The sequence below is a fragment of the Rhincodon typus genome, chromosome 6 (assembly GCF_021869965.1).
Source record: "Rhincodon typus isolate 14 chromosome 6, sRhiTyp1.1, whole genome shotgun sequence".
Taxonomy (NCBI): Eukaryota; Metazoa; Chordata; class Chondrichthyes; order Orectolobiformes; family Rhincodontidae; genus Rhincodon; species Rhincodon typus.
This window is the reverse complement of record NC_063337.1, coordinates 46,719,147-46,735,391: the sequence shown is the minus strand read 5'-3', so window position 1 is coordinate 46,735,391 and position 16,245 is coordinate 46,719,147. Positions and strand designations below refer to the sequence as shown.

The 16,245-nt window shown below is 38.0% G+C and overlaps 1 long non-coding RNA gene across 1 annotated transcript in view; it reads left to right on the top strand.

The window, feature by feature from the left end:
- Nucleotides 1-16,245, top strand: part of LOC125483333 — a 58,278-nt gene that overhangs the window by 34,427 nt on the left and 7,606 nt on the right. Inside the window, exon 2 of the long non-coding RNA XR_007262295.1 lies at nucleotides 3,638-3,787. This is a non-coding gene — a long non-coding RNA (uncharacterized LOC125483333). The remainder of the gene's footprint in view (nucleotides 1-3,637; nucleotides 3,788-16,245) is intronic.

The window sequence follows — 16,245 nt, the reverse complement described above, 5'->3', positions numbered from 1 at the left end:
AAATGTCAGCCTTCCTGCTCCTCTGATGCTGCTTGGCCTGCTGTGTTCATCCAGCTCTACACCTTGTTATCTCAGATTCTCCAGCATCTGCAGTTCCTACTATCTCTGAAAGAATAGTTAGGTGGTTGTTTTTGACCACTTGATGACCCAAAGGGTCTTTTTCTGTGTTGTAGACTTAGACTTCTGTAACTCTGTGACTCTATGACATCCTGCAATTATGGCAGATTATTATGGGCTCAACTTGAAAAATAAGAGCACTTCAGGAAAACAGGATAGCGTTGTTTATTTCATAAATAGGTATGGAGAGGAAGCTTTTACACCCTACGTGTAAAACTTATTCTCTTAAGTTAAAGAACACTTTCAAGCTTTATACAGATTACAACACGCAAATTACAATTCCCACACTTCAGTGTCCATGAGCCTCACAATACCTTTGTTCTCCCACAGTCTTTCAGAGGCATTTTCTGTCCTTCACTCAAGGCACCTGATAGTGTAGGTTCTATCATCTCATTTGTCATTAAATTTTTCTGTACTAGCTTAATTATTATTGATTACACGGCTAAAGCTTTAACACTTAATCAACCCATTCAGCAACCTCCTCCAAAAGTTCAACTAAATTAGTCAGACATGATATACCTTTCACAAATCTATGCTGACTCCCTTTGATTATCCTATATAATTATTGCATGGGTACTCACACATCATCTAGTTTACAGGGATTGATGAATGCTTTAAGCACATAAGACAAAATATACTGCCTTGACTAACTTCTTGGCCAATTAATCTGATCTAGCTATATAAACCATGGGCGCTTTATGTGAAGATCCACATGGATGTAACTTCACAAATTAAGGCTAAATTTCTATTATCAATAATTTTCAAAAATCTCAAACTGCTGACAATAAGAATGCCTGAGGTGGATGTTATGCATTATAAAATCTGTATTTAAATAAGAGTCCATGTCCACACTTTTAGTCAGAGCTTCTGTTAAACACATTCCCCCCACTAACACTATCTCCCAATATTTATAAAACAATTTGCAACTGATTAATGTTTAATTAATATACCCTTCACCTCTTCTCTCAATGCATTGGGTCTTGTTTTTTTTTTCGTTCATGGGACGTAGTCATTGCTGGCTGGGCCAGCATTTATTGCCCATTCCTAGTTGTCCTTGAGAAGATGGTGGTGAGCTGCCTTCTTCAAAAAATCTATTTGGTGCCTTTATGGAAGGAATTCTGCCATCTGCCATAGTCTGCCATTTCTGCCACAGTCTCCTTCTGCCTCACTCCCTTTTACAGAATTAGCATTTTACCAATCTGTTGGAACCTTTCTGCATCCAGAGAATTTTTGAATATTATAATCAATGATCCACTATCTCTGCTGCCATTCTTTTAAGACCCTAGGAAGTAGGCCATCAAACCCTGGAGACTTGTCTGCCTTCAATCCCAGTAGTTTGTTCGGTACTTTTTCCCTAGTGATAATGATTGTTTAAGTTTCTCCCTTTCTAAGACTTCTGAATTATCTGGTACTATTGGGAAGGGTACCAGTGTCCTCCACCATGGAAACTGAGCCAAAATACTAATTTAGTATTTCTGACAGTTCTGTGTTATTTATTTATTGGTTGAACAGGCTTGAGGGGCAGAATGGTTCATTCCTGCTTCTAATTTGTATGTTGTCATTTGGCATCAGAAGTGTTATATGCTGCTGGAACTCTGTAGCTCCAAATTAATTGTGGCATCAGAGAATAACAATTTAATATGGAGAAGTTTTTAAGCTGAGCCAAGGTTGTCACCTTTCCAATTCATGCTCTAATTAGTGCTTTTCATAGTTAAATCTCTTTGTTACAAAAGGAAATATCCTGGAAAAACAAAAAGTCATTTGATAATGACTTCATTAAACCTTTCATTAAAACAAAAGGGCGAATTGCACCCCATGCATCCCTTAGTGAAATGAGGTAATTCCCTGGGAGCTGTAGAATTCCATGCTGATATCAATGGCTTCTTTGTAATGAGATGAATGCTGTGAAATGTACTGGTATGTACTAATACAGAGTACGATCTAATTCTGGTTTGAACTTTCCATTTCCCCAAAGGACTTCTTTGCTTCACAACTAAAAGGACAGCGTGCCAATAACAGCAGGTGCCAATGCTGAGTACTGGGTATACCCACTGCCTCCTGGTGGTCTAAACGTATATGTCATGACAAAATGATAATTGATATTATTATAGAAATGACCAAGGGGATCTTATCTCAGTTAATCCTATACATTTGTATAATGGTTGAATGGCTTATATACCTACAGAAAAGTATTTTATCATAATTGTTTACTTTATGTCCTTCCCTCATTTTACCCTCAATATTTTTCTAAACGTTTTATTTTCTAGCAATGTTACTACTTCTAGGTCAGTGTGTATAATTTCCTCGCATGTCTGTGATCTGATGCATATTGGCTTCGTGTCCTCTCAAAACCTTATGAAATTATTTAAAGCTATCAAAAAATCCTTTATTTTAAATTTTGCCCCTACATTCGAAATGGAAAGTTGGAAGACGAGAACAGAGAATTTAAGAAAGTAAGAAGTCAAAATAATAAACTAAAGGCACAATGTCAAAATTTGATATCTCCTTTTTAATTACATTTTAAAGTATTCATTTTGCATTTTAAGTTCAACATTATCTCTTGGGTGAAATCAATCTTGAGTCAAAAGTCTGTGTGTTATAATCACAAGCATGTAGATTGCAAAATGCTGTGCTGAGGAGAATGCTGCAGTGTCGGAGTGATGTTAGTTCAATCATCACCTGTTTGTTCAGGTAAATTGTTAAAATTGTTAAATTGCATTCAAAGAAGATGAGGACGTCCATCAATCTTCAACCAACACCACCAAAAATGCAAATTCACTGATCATGTTTACTCACTGATGTTTATGTTACATGGTGAATCAAAATAGTTGTTCTGTTTATTTACCTTTCAACTGTTATAACACTGAAATGTATTTATGTAGAATGCTTTGAGACAATTAAATAACATAGTAAGGCACTATATAAGTAAGTATAAGAATTTCATCATTATTTTCTTCAAAATAAATTGAATTAACTGTATAGCATGTACTATCAGCATTTGTTTTCATGTCATGACACTTAAGATTCACAAGATCTATATAACCAAGGAAACATTCAAGAGCACCTGCTTGCAGTTAAAGGTTAAGTCAGTTCTTTCAGTGATACCTCTTAAGCAATGCATCCTGCTTAAACAAATAGATTCAAAAATAAATTAGTTGCAAAAAAAATAAGTAAAAAAGATGTAAATGCTCATTAAAAATATTTGACCTTTAAAAAAATGAATGTAAAAAGAGATGTGTAGGTTCTAAACGAAAGTAGATTAAGAGGTGTTTTTAAATTGTAGAAAGAAGTAACTGAATTAAATATTGAACTGTTAGAGCTATAGAGAAATATGTGTCTTATTAACTTGAGAAGCTTACAGTTCATACATTGTGATATGGAAACAATAAGTAATAATGCAGGAGTAGGGTTAATCATTTTATCGGTTGAAAAAATATGATATACTTACGGAACAGCGAACTAGCTTGGCGAACCAACCAACCTCAATATACCTATATATTTATCATGTTGTTAATTCTAGGGTGCAGGAGTATATCCCACTGGGTTCAACAGAAAATCCCATTGTCTAATCCTTCGTGCTCCAGCACATAAAGGGAATGGAGACCTTGTAAAAGCCCAGAGATCATTTGACATGAAGTGGAAATTTGTGCTATAAGTATAACCTATAATGGTAAGTATATGTTATGTACTGTATTGAAAGAAAGTGAACTGGTAACTTAGTTTTCCGTCATGGATGTTGCCAGACATGGTGAATATTTCAGGTATTTTCAATTTCTATTATCATGTTGCCAACAGTCATTAATAGAAACATCACACACACAGCAATGAAATGAACAACAAATTAATCTGATTACTGTGTCACAGTAATAATTTTGCAAAACAAGTGAAAGTGGTTCCCTTGAAGAGGCAGTATGTGAGTATATAATTAATCATGATAATGGATCATGCAGATTCACCTAATGGACTGGGATGAGTAACTGGTTTCAGTTATGAATGCAGTTATAGGTGTCTTTGTTCTTGCTCTTATTCACCTGGGTTATGACAGCTTGTGATTGAGCTAGCTGCTGGCAATAACTAGACTAGCATGTTACAAATGGCTACTTTTAGCTATAGAAACAAATCTCAGCACCAGAGAAATAGGATAAAACTGAAGGGGAGCTAAATTATAGAAAATATTACAAAGTTACTAGAGATGAGGTATTTAATGATAGGAGCGCAACACCATAACTTCAAGATCAATGATACTTGGGACTAAATTACTGAAACATTGAAAATATTTCATGAGCTTCTTTAAATTAATTTGTGGTTCCTGATGTAAATACTCAGACTTAACATATTGCACAATGGTCACTGAAGGCTGAGTGTTATATATGACACACTGATTGTTAATTTCTATGGGCCATCACCTCACCTACAATGAAAAGTGTTATACAAGATGAAAAAGTTATAGGAAATCTTTTCCAGATTCATTTTCATAGATGCTCCAGTGCTGGACAATTTGTGAGGAGCAATCAGTTACAGATCTATTTGCATTACCAAATTTCAAAACTACCCTGTAAGTATTTAATGCTTTTACTTAATTAACCTGTTAATTGAATCACTTCAGGGAGCATAAGTAGCAGTTTGCTCTATTTAAAAGAGCAATTGAAGATAAAGCAATGCCTGGAAAAAAATAATTATAATAGAGAAAGAAAGTAGAAAAGTTGGAAAGCCACCAGTCCTTACCTCAAAGTTGGCTGCAGCTATGTTCACTTCCAAGCAATTGAATGATAGAATAAGACAAATGGAGAGACCTATTGCTTTTTTTTTGCCTGTCAAAGCTTCGTATTTGCTAGATGACACCAGCAATTGAACAGATAGCAATTCTTTTGCCAGTCTATAAATACAGTATATTTCAAGCAACTGCTGTCCACTAGAGATAAGAACCACCAATGCTATGCATAACATCCTACCTTTTAAGGTATCAGAAATTTAACAACATGTGGCCAGCAATGGAAAATCTGCACAAGTAGAAAATGTAACTACTTATCTGGTCATGTCAAGGACAAACTGAAATGGGAATAAATCATGGTCAAACTCAATTAAAATTTTTCTTATTTCTAGAACTTTATTGTCACGTAAGCAACTGAGCATTTCACAAAAGAAACTCAATACCTGAGATTTAGATTCATAAATACAGAATGATTCCAGATTATGAAGCATTCTTATGAAGCCCCACTGGTGACCTTCATGCCGATTGTCTTAATCTCTAATCAGTTAAGTAACACAGTCGTGGCTATGATCAGATTTAACAATTGTCTCACAGTAAGACGACTGTAATAAAATATTATTAAGATTCAGCAGAGAAGTTAGTAAGAAACCATCACAGAAGCTGGAAAAGAAGAACCTTTGGTCATTCAGTTTAATAGATCTAAAACGTTACAGTCTTAAACCCACAAATACATTTCTAGCTGCACGTTATCTAATCATCACTGTGTTGCTTGTGATGTACTAGACTAGTATCTAAGATATCCATGTTAATACTTCACAAGAATCACTTCAACCCTTCCTCAGTAGATTGCTAGGTTTAAGTTTAATTACTAAATCATGTTTTTTATTCATTCATGGGATGTGTGCATTCCTGGCTGAGCTATCATTTATTGCCTATCACTGACTGCCTCTTGAACTGATTTCAGAAGGCAGTTAACAGTCAACCACATTACTGTGGATCTGGAGTCACTTGTAACCAGACCAGGTAAGGGTGGCAGATTTCATTTCCTAAACAACATTAGTGAATGAGGTGGGTTTTTACAACAATTGACAATGGTTACATTGTCATATAATGAAAGAATGACTTTAAGAGGTGTATTTTAGTCCTAGTTTTTGTTTTACGAAGAAAGTTTGAGACAGAGGAGAAAAGCAGTCTGCTCAAAGCCAATAAAGTAAACAGCTTGTGAGGCCTAAAGGTTTTTTTAAATTGGAACAATAGAAGCAGCCTGAATGGGTGTTGTCAACCTTCCACTCAACCAGGATTTTTAGTTTCAGCTTTCAGCAGTTGCTGGAATCTTGAAGTTAGATGTGAAAGCTCTTATTCCTCTCTCTGTTACAACTAAAAGCTGCGGTTCTCTTCCTGCTGCTAGAATTGCATGTGAGACAATCTAATTTACTGAAATAGTAGGAACTGCAGATGCTGGAGAATCTGAGATAACAAGGTGTAGAGCTGGATGAGCACAGCAGGCCAAGCAGCATCAGAGGAGCAGGAAAGCTGACGGGCCCGAAACATCAGCTTTCCTTCTCCTCTGATGCTGCTCGGCCTGCTGTGTTCATCCAGCTCTACACCACTATTTTACTGAATTTGCTTTTGCTAAGAGTGTGTTTATGGGATGTTACTATATTGGAACAGTAAAACAGTAGTAGTTAATATATATATTATTTTGTTAAGCATTTCAATAGACTTATCATTAAGCCTATGCTTTTATGTTTATTTTGTTTGTATTTTAACTGTAGTGTAAAAATAAAGCATGTTTCGCTTGAAGTTGAGTAATTTGACCAATCAAATTGCATCTAGAATGCAACACCTTACACTTACCTTTAAAACAAGAACAAGTTAGAGTCTAGGCTAGCTTCTTAAAATATTTTAAAGGATCTGGTCTGTACCAAATTGGAGGCTCTGGTCAGGATCAAAATCTGTAATTCCAGGTTAGGTTTAGGATTATTGGAATCAAAGGCAGTGTGGTGTTCTCTTTTCGGGCGTTGCATTTGGTTGGTTTAAATAGGGTGTGCCTTACGTAATAAATGATCTTTCAGTCACTACAAGCTGCCTGTATGGTGGAAGAAAGTGAGCAAGGTGAAGCTTTTGGAATTGGTTGACAAGCTGGAGTTAACAACAATAAACAGAATGCAGACAGAACAGCCAGCATCAACCCAGCTCTGATTGTTAGTGGTTAGATTGTCTCTTATTGGAAAGGTAATGCCTGGCATTTCCGTAGCACAAATGTTACTTGTCAGCCAAAGTCTGGATATTGTACAGATCAATGACTAAGGGTGGCTTGGTAGTTTCACTATTGGCTAGGCCTGCCAGAATGGGCTAGCAGCAGATGTGACAGAACTAACAAAAAGATAAAATCTTTCTGACATCACCCTCACCAGTTTACCTGCCACAACAACAACTTATATTTGTACACTGGCTTTATCCCATGACTCGGCAACAACTGATCTTTGCAAAAGAGAATTCCAAAGGTTAACATGCCTTTAGGAGAAGGAGTTACTCCTTATCTCTGCCTTAAATGGGAATATTCTTATTTTCAAACCAGACCCTGCAGTTCTAGATTGGGCCACAAGCAAATACATCCTGGCAGAATTTTCTTTCTCATTCATTCGTGGGATGTGCACATCACAGCCTGGTCTGTATTTATTACCTGTCCCTATTTGCCCTTGAGAACATGGTGGTGAGCTGCCTTCTTGAACTGCTGCCTTCCATGTATAGCAGTTTGGCTAACAATGCTCTCAAGAAAGGAATTTCAGGATTTTGACCCACTGACACTGAGCATTGGTGGCGGAGGGAGTGGATGCTTGTCGATGTGGATGCAGGCAGCTTTGTCCTGGGTGGTGTCAAGCTTCTTGAATGTTGTTGGAGTTGCATTAATCCAGACATGTGGTGAGTGTTCCATTGCACTCCTCACTAGTGCCTTGTAGATGGCCGACACACTTTGGGGAGTCAAGAGGTGAGTTGTTTGCTGCAGTGTTCCTAGCCTCTGATCTGCTCATGTAGCCACTGTGTTTATGTGTCGAGTCCAGTTGAGTTTCTGCTCAATAGTAACCCCCAGGATGTTGACAGTTGGGGTTTCAGTGATGGTAACACCGTTGAATATCAAGGGATAATGGATAGATTATCTCTTATTGGAGATGGTCACTGCCTGGCATTTGTGTGGCTCAAATGTCACTTGCCACTTGTCAGCCCAAGCCTGGATATTGTCCAGATCTTCTTGCGTTTGAACATGACTACATCAGTATCTGAGGAATCACAAATAGTGCTGAACATTCTGCAACCATTAGTGAATATCCCCACTTCTCACCTTATGATGGAGGGAAGGTCATTGATGAAGCAGCTGAAGATGGTTGGGCCTAGGAAACTACCCTGAGGAACTCTTGCAGAGAAGCCCTGGAGCTGAGATGATTGACCTCCAACAACCGCAACCATCTTTCTATCAGGTATGACTCCAACCATGGGAGAGTTTTCCCCCAGTACTCATTGATTCCAGTTTTGCTAGGGATCCTTGATGCCACTCTTGGTCAAAAGAAGCCTTGATGTCAAGGGGTGTCACTCACGCCTCATCTCTGGAATTCAGCTGTTTTGTCCCTGTTTGAACCAAGGCTGTAATGAGGTCAAGAGCTGAGTGGCCCTGGCAGAACCCAAACTGGGCACCACTGAACAGGTTATTGCTGAGTGTGAGCTGCATGATAGCACTGTCACAATCATCTGCATGATAGCACCTTCCATCACTTTCCTGATGATCGAGAGGAGACTGATGGGATGATAATTGGTTGGGTTGGATTTGTCCTGCTTTTGGTGTACAGAACATTTCTGGGCAATTTTCCACATTGTCTGATAGATGCCAGTGTTGTAACTGTACTGGAACAGCTTGGCTAGGGTAGTGGCAAGTTCTGGAGCACAAATTTCCGGTAACGTTGCTGGAATGTTGTCAGGACCCATAGCCTTTCCAGTATCCAATGCTTCTAACTGTTTCTTGACATAACGTGAAGTGAATCAAATTGGGTAAAGACTGGCATCTGTAATGCCAGGGATCACTGGAGGACGCCATGTTTGATCATCCACTTGACACCTCTGTCTGAAAATTGCTGCGAATGCTTCAGCCTTAACTTTTCCTCTGATGTTTTGGGCTCTTCCATCATCAAGGATGTGGAGATTTGTGGAGCTTCCTCCTTCAGTGAGTTGTTCAATTGCCCACCACTGTTCACAACTAGATGTGGCAGGACTGCAGAAATTAGATCTGTTCTATTGATCACCAAAAGGGGTGAGATGACAATGACTTGATCTCAAGGCCAAAATAATAGCAAAATTAAAGTCAATGGATATCAAGTGGAAATTTCTCAAATTGCTGATGTCATGCTTAGCACAAAGTAAGATGATTGTGACTATTGGAGGTTAATCATTACATTCTCAGGGCATCGTTGTAGGAGTTTCTCCATTGTTTATTGTCTTTACAGTCAGTGTGACACACAACTCTTCAGACACTGAAACAGTCCATGCTTCCATGTAGTGAGATCTGGCCAGCATTCAGACCTGCAGTAATAAGTGCCATTTAACATTCTCATCATATATATACCATGCCATGACTATTTCTAACAAAACAGAATTTAATCACCATCCCTTGGTGTTCAATAGCAATGCCATAACTGTATCTACCACCATCAAAGTCCTGGGGGTTGCCACTGACCAGAAACTTAACTTGACAAACATTTAATACTGTGTCTACAAGAGCAAGTCAGAGGTTGGGAATTAATCTCCAAGCACCAATGGATCCCACTTCCGCAAATACTGTTGATCATCTATGAGGCACAAAAAAATGACACCTTATATTTAAGTGATGCACTCCAATTCTAGACTCTCAAACCAATGGAAACTGTGTCTCAGAAGCTACTCTTTCAGACCCCTCAGTATTTTATATACTGTATTTTAATAGGAACACCTCATGGTCTTCTAAAATCCAAAGATTACAGATTCATTCTACTCAGTTTCTCGTCCTTGGGCAAATCTCTCATCTGCAGTATTAATACCATGAACCTTTGCTATACCATCTTTCAGGCATGTATACTGTGTCATATTTGTGGGTAGAAAGATCCTCCCATCATTCCTCTTTCCTTTAACTGGATCTAAAGACCTAATTGGTTTGTTGTGGGAGAGCAAAAATCAAGAGTGAGTCTTAACGAGAAGGAGCTCAACTTAATAAGATGTCATTTATTGCATGATATCAATTAGGTGTAAATTACATCAGTAAGCTAAATATTATTACTAAGACTTGGAGGAGACCTATGGATATTGGTCTTTGCCCTATGAGATTCTAAGATGCTCTGTCTTAACCTCACCCAGGCCTATATGACATTATCATATTGGCTGGAACTTAATATAGCCTCCAACACCAGCAATTTCTTTATAAGCACTACCTCCCACAGTTAGCATTTATACATTCATATATGGTTTTATATTTATGACTACCCTATCTCCCTCCGAGTCTTTGACTTCACAATTATAGGCAGTCAATTCTTCCAGAATGTTCTCTCATATTTAGAAGATTGATAGGTTTTTGGCTGAAGGATTGTAAACCCTGATTCTGTTCTTGAACTTGCATGGCCCTCAGGCTCCCATCATCATGATACTCCTTGTTGGGTTCATCCCAATATATAATTTAGGGACAATTATTCCACAATGAGACAAGATGTCTCCAGTTTCTCCGTATAACTGCCTCAGTTGTATGAACAACATACAATTGATATTGGTCTGCTGAGTTTTGAATAACCATTCCATTTCTGTTGATGTCCTTTACCTGTTACCCTTGGCACATCAGTCATATGACATCTATTGTAAAGAATAGTCTGCTGCTCCAATAAGACTGTTCCTTCTGACTGGCATTTTTATTATCCCATGAACTCAACTCTCTTCCAGGAGAGGGAACTAAAACTTCAGACAGCACCCCCGCCACCACCCCCACACTCCACCTCCACCTTAGCAAGTCTCGTTGCAGCGGGGTAGACCAGTAATTTAAAAAGGCTGTAGAAAATAGAGTGTCATTCTTCAAAATAACTGCAGCAGTTCAAGAAGATAGATCACCACCCTTTCTCAAGGGCTGTTGGGCTGGACAATAAATGCTGGCCCAGCCGGTGAAGCCCACATTGCTTCAGTGAATAATTACAAAACATTTAAGCACCTGTACTTCATGCTTAGCTTATCCATTCAACTTCAGGGACCTCAGTGAGCTTATTACATGTTCACAATCAGAATCGACTGAAAACTGGCTGAAAGACTTGTTAACAAACTGTGGTCCATTGTATGATATGACCATATCAGGGATCCAAAGTAGAACGAATATTTCATGCAAGACCTTGCCAACTACACCTGTGTTGGTAGTATTTAACTTTCTCACCTATATCAACTGAGAAATATCAACAGCAATAGGGTAAGAGTGTCCATCAAACATAAATACATCTATTCCCACTCATTCACAAGGTTTAGTCCAGGGGGGGCAATGGCTAAGTAGTATTATCACTAGACTGCTACTCCAGAGACCCAGGTAATGTTCTGGGGACCTGAATCTGAATCCAACCGTAGCAGATGGTGGATTGTGAATTCAATAAATATCTGGAATTAAGAGTCCACTGATGACCATGAAACCATTGTTGATTGCCCGAAAAACTCTTCTGGTTCATTAATATCCTTTATTGAAGGAAATCACCATCCTCACCTGGTCTGGCCTACATGTGACTCCAAATCCACAGCAATGTGGTTGATCTTTAACTGCCCTCTGGGCAATTAGGGATGGGCAACAAATGCTGACCTAACCAGCAATGTTGTCATCCTATGAATGAGTTTTTTTTAGAAAAGGTACTGGGATTCTTGCTGTTCAGACCTGTGAATGGCACATGTTTCACAATCAGCTGTTAGGTCAGCAACCTCTTTGAGATTTCTGGCCACAAAACAGATGGCCGAACCCTGGTTCTTGCTACAGTGAAGCTGGAACAAGCAGCCTTTCATCAAATACCATGATCTGTAATTGTGAAATGCTGTCAATGATCAAAATAAGTCTTCATGGCCAACTCACTGGACCTATAGTCTAACCAAACTGATTTGATTTGATTTAATTTATTGTTGTCACATGTACCTAAGTACAAGGAAAAGCTTTGTTTTGCAAGCAGTGCAGGCAGATCATAGCAAACAAGGATGTGCAGATCGTAGGGTGCTTAGACAGAGTGAGGCATACAGGTTACAGTGCAGAGGAGGTGTACAAAGCAAGATTAACATTAGCAAGAACCAATGAATGGCAACACACTCTTGGTCTTTCCCTTGTTGTCATATTGAATTGCATACTCACTCAAATTTCACAAACAAATTCCTAATCATTTATTGTAGTGCTGTCAACTCTGAAGCTGCATGCACTACCATTTGTATTTATCTTATCTTGTAGACATCAATCATAAGGTGGAGTCAGAATTTTTGCAACCAGGGAGGCATCCTTGCCAACACTTTCTCATCTAACAGGGAAACTAATTGTTCCTTGTCCATCTGTCTGTATGAGAATTTGTAGGATAAGGACATAATCTGAAAATCACTGTTACCCTCATGTAACCGAGGGAGCCTCTTTTGCAATAAGTATGTTCTATGTCTGACAATGCTCTGGAGGCATAATACATTAGTTTCCAACACACAGTGGGTAGCTACTGGAAGATCCTGCTTCTAAGCCTGTAGCTGAAGCATCCACAGCTATGATAATTCTAAAAGATGCAGTGTCGTGGGCTAGGGCAAAAATGGACATCTTTTGGTCTCTTGGAAAGCAGGTTCTAGCATCATTCTTGTGTCTTCCTGAGGAGTTGCTGCAAGGGATCAGTCATAGTTACCCAAGTGAGGCAAAAAGTAATAGCAGCTGATTTGTCAAGCGTCAAAATGTTTGCAAGTCATGACCTAATTACAGTCTGGAAAACTTATCAGACTTGGTTTTCTGTGAGTTTGGCATTATTTCATCCTTGTCAACAACATGTCTCAACAAACGAATAGGTTCCTTGGAAAATTCACACCTATTGTTGAAGGTGCGTTCTTCAGCCAGTTTAAAACTGCATGGATCTTCCGATTATGCTCCTCGAATGTTTTGCCATGTTTAAATATGTACTATATGACACCTTCTGAACCTTGCAAAAGATCAGATGTAATTCACTCTGTTTTCTGTCAGTACAATCTCTGGGGTTGAGGAAATCCCAGTCTGTTCAAGCAAATGCTCCCAAATGGAGTGATAAAGGTACTAGCACCTGCCCAAACCTGCAGTGGGTTTTGAGTTTGGAGAAAACTACATTTGGACAATTTGGCTAAACTTATCAACTGTAGACAGAGGCTAAATTTCACCTTGTTGAGCTGTATTAGATAAATGCCAATTCTAATGAACCCATTGTGTCTAGATAAGCATGCCCTGACACTATTCAGTTGCTTTGGTCATCAGGGAAATGACACCAATTTTGGTCATGGCCTGAAATTGTTTCTGTACCTGATTCATTGAGGAATGTGGAATCTTGATGACTGTGTAGAGACAAAACAGTTTAGCTTCATTTTTTTTAACAAGATTTGATATTGGTTTTCCCTAATCCTGCAAACAGTTTAGTGTAGGCCTTCTCATAGAAAACTATATTCCTCCATTGTTCAATTTGAAGAAGGATGAGGATCAAACATGTATTCTTGTCAAAGTGGGGTTTCGTGTTACGAATTATGAATGTGTTCTATACTATCTGACATCCTTTGTGTTGGAGGATTATTTTCAGTATACCATTAATTTTGAGAGTTGCGCCAGTTAGACTGTAACTTCTGTTTCTTTAGACATGATATTTGATCTGATATAACAGCAACAGTTGACCTGGATCAAGCTTAAAAGTAATGAGATTTCCATTAATAAAAAAAGTTTTCTGTCAATCTTGAGTCCATTGATGCAGCAATTTCCCCAAGGAATGCAATGGGTATCTTCTTTAATGCTGGTGATTTTGGCACATTAACTTCTTTATATGAGCCATTACTTGAAACTTTATTGCTTTGAAACTATATTCTACTGTTGTACTTCCTCTGGGAGTGACCTATTGTTTTACAGATGTTGCATTCTTTGATAATAAATTAATTTACTTAGATTTATGGGGCATTTTTCTGTTCCACAGTGCTGACAAAAACTCTTTGTACTAGCTGTTTGGCCTGTGCATTGTTTTGGCTTTTTACATGTGTCTTTAGATGTTTGCAATCTGGATAGATTATGTTGCTTTCCTCTGAGGTTGTGTTTCACCTCTCAAGATTTGTTTCTGATTCTTCCTGGTTAATGTATGTAATTGTTAAACTTGTAATTTAGTCTATACATTTGAATATATTCTGCACCTTAACTGTTTTCTCCAAGCTGTCCAATCATGCATTTGTTCAGGCTTGGCTCTGTTATTAAATGTTGAAAATGATATAATTTCTGCTGCCATGTCTTCCTAACAGGATTCTTATTCTGCTTATATAAAAGTTGAAGTGAATTCTCAATGCAGCTGGTAATCTATTTTTCTTGAAGACTTTTACTTCTGTAAAAAGCAATGCCTTCTATTTTCTTTTTCCTAAAGCTTTTGAGCTAAGCACCATAGCAACACTGTATTCTTCTCCTTCTTTTAAAGCTTCTAATTCTATTAAATAGCAAGGCTATCTAAGTGTTCTGATTACTGGGGATTTTCCATGTTTTTGTGGTCAAAAATTGAAGTTTCCCATATTCTGCAGGAAAAAAAATTGTGGTTTCTCACTTTTTTCCGATAAAATGGACCATCTCTCACCTTCAATCATCCAACAAACAATACATCTTCTTGCAGATCTTGCTTCCTGAGGAAATCTGTAACAGTCGGGTAGGATTAGCCTTTAAGCTGTATCAAGTCCACATTGCTTCTTATGTGCTTCCTTACCAGGCCTGAAATAAATGCTTTAACCTGGAGTGACCCTTTTTACCTTGACAATCGTTCCACAAGTTCCTGCTAACTGCTTGTTTGTTCGACTATTTGTGTGAGTAGTTTGTAAAGTTGTTAAATTGAAGTCTAGTGGCATAATGGTAGTATCCCTACCTCTGAGCCAGGAGGCCTGGGTTCAAGTCCCACTTGCTCCAGAGATGTATGATAACATCTCTGAACAGGTTGATTAGTGAAATATCTCTGAGTTAGATAGTCATGGTTTCAAATCCATTCCAACAAACTCAACCCATATTGGACAATGGGAACAGATTTAAACTACAGAGAAACAAAATACAATGTATAGTCTTTAAAGCTGTAAACCCACATGATCATCTGGAAATTTGTTCTTCTGGATGTTTTTTATCATTATACATGTGGCATTAAGTAATGATGCCCACAGCTGATCGCTAGGTAGTACTTATGCGTAGCAGGATAATGCTACCATTCCTCTTTCCTTGACTGGGTCTAAAGACTTCTTTGGTTTATAGCAGTAGAAGAGCCCTCTTGTAGTGCTGAGGTAGTGTCCCTGCCGCTGGACTGGGAGGTACAGGTTCAAGTTTCACCTGCTCCAAAGATGTGTGATAGCAACTCTGAACAGATTGATAAATGTACTTTTTATATTAGAGTAGCAGCCATTAGTAAATCTGAACAAGAAAGTGTTAACAAGATGCCATTTATTGCAAACATAACAATTAAGTTCATCTATAAACTTTGTTTCTAAGGCTTTGAGGAGAACTATGTATATAGGCCTTTACCCCATGTGATCCTAAGATGATCTGGATAAATCTGACTTATCCCTGTCTAAGCTGTATATCATTATCCGAATAGGTAGTCGTTAATGCAGTCTCCAACATTAACAATTTCAGAGCTTACCTTTTCCAATATATCCTTCTTTTGGTACAGAGATTATAATTATAAACAATGCTGCAGGTGTGATCTCACTGAAGGTCTATCAATATCACAATAATTTCTGGACTCAGTTGTTAATTATATGTATGCTAAAACAACAGTACAGATCAAAGTGTGAGTCTTGCCAATGAGATATCTATTTGTAGTTTAGTCAACCATCAAGAGCATTACACATTATCCTCATTCTTGGACTCAGTCACTGGCCTCAGAAATTTTGCAGCATGGCTCATAGGATAATGATCAAGAATTTAACTTTGGTTTATTTTGTTTCTTATTTGATTCAGGAATTCTGAGGAAATTGTAACACTCCTAATAGCCCTTTTGTTGAAAATTGACAATTGCTCATAGTACCTCCAAGCTAATGCCCTTTGTGGTTAAAACATTTTGAATACTGATTCCTGGCAAGCTATCTGAGAGTGCCCAATGACCAGTGATCACTAAGAGCAAGAAATACTTGCATTTATATAGTATAGATTGTATAATCTAAGTGATAAATTGTGTCAGTAGTGA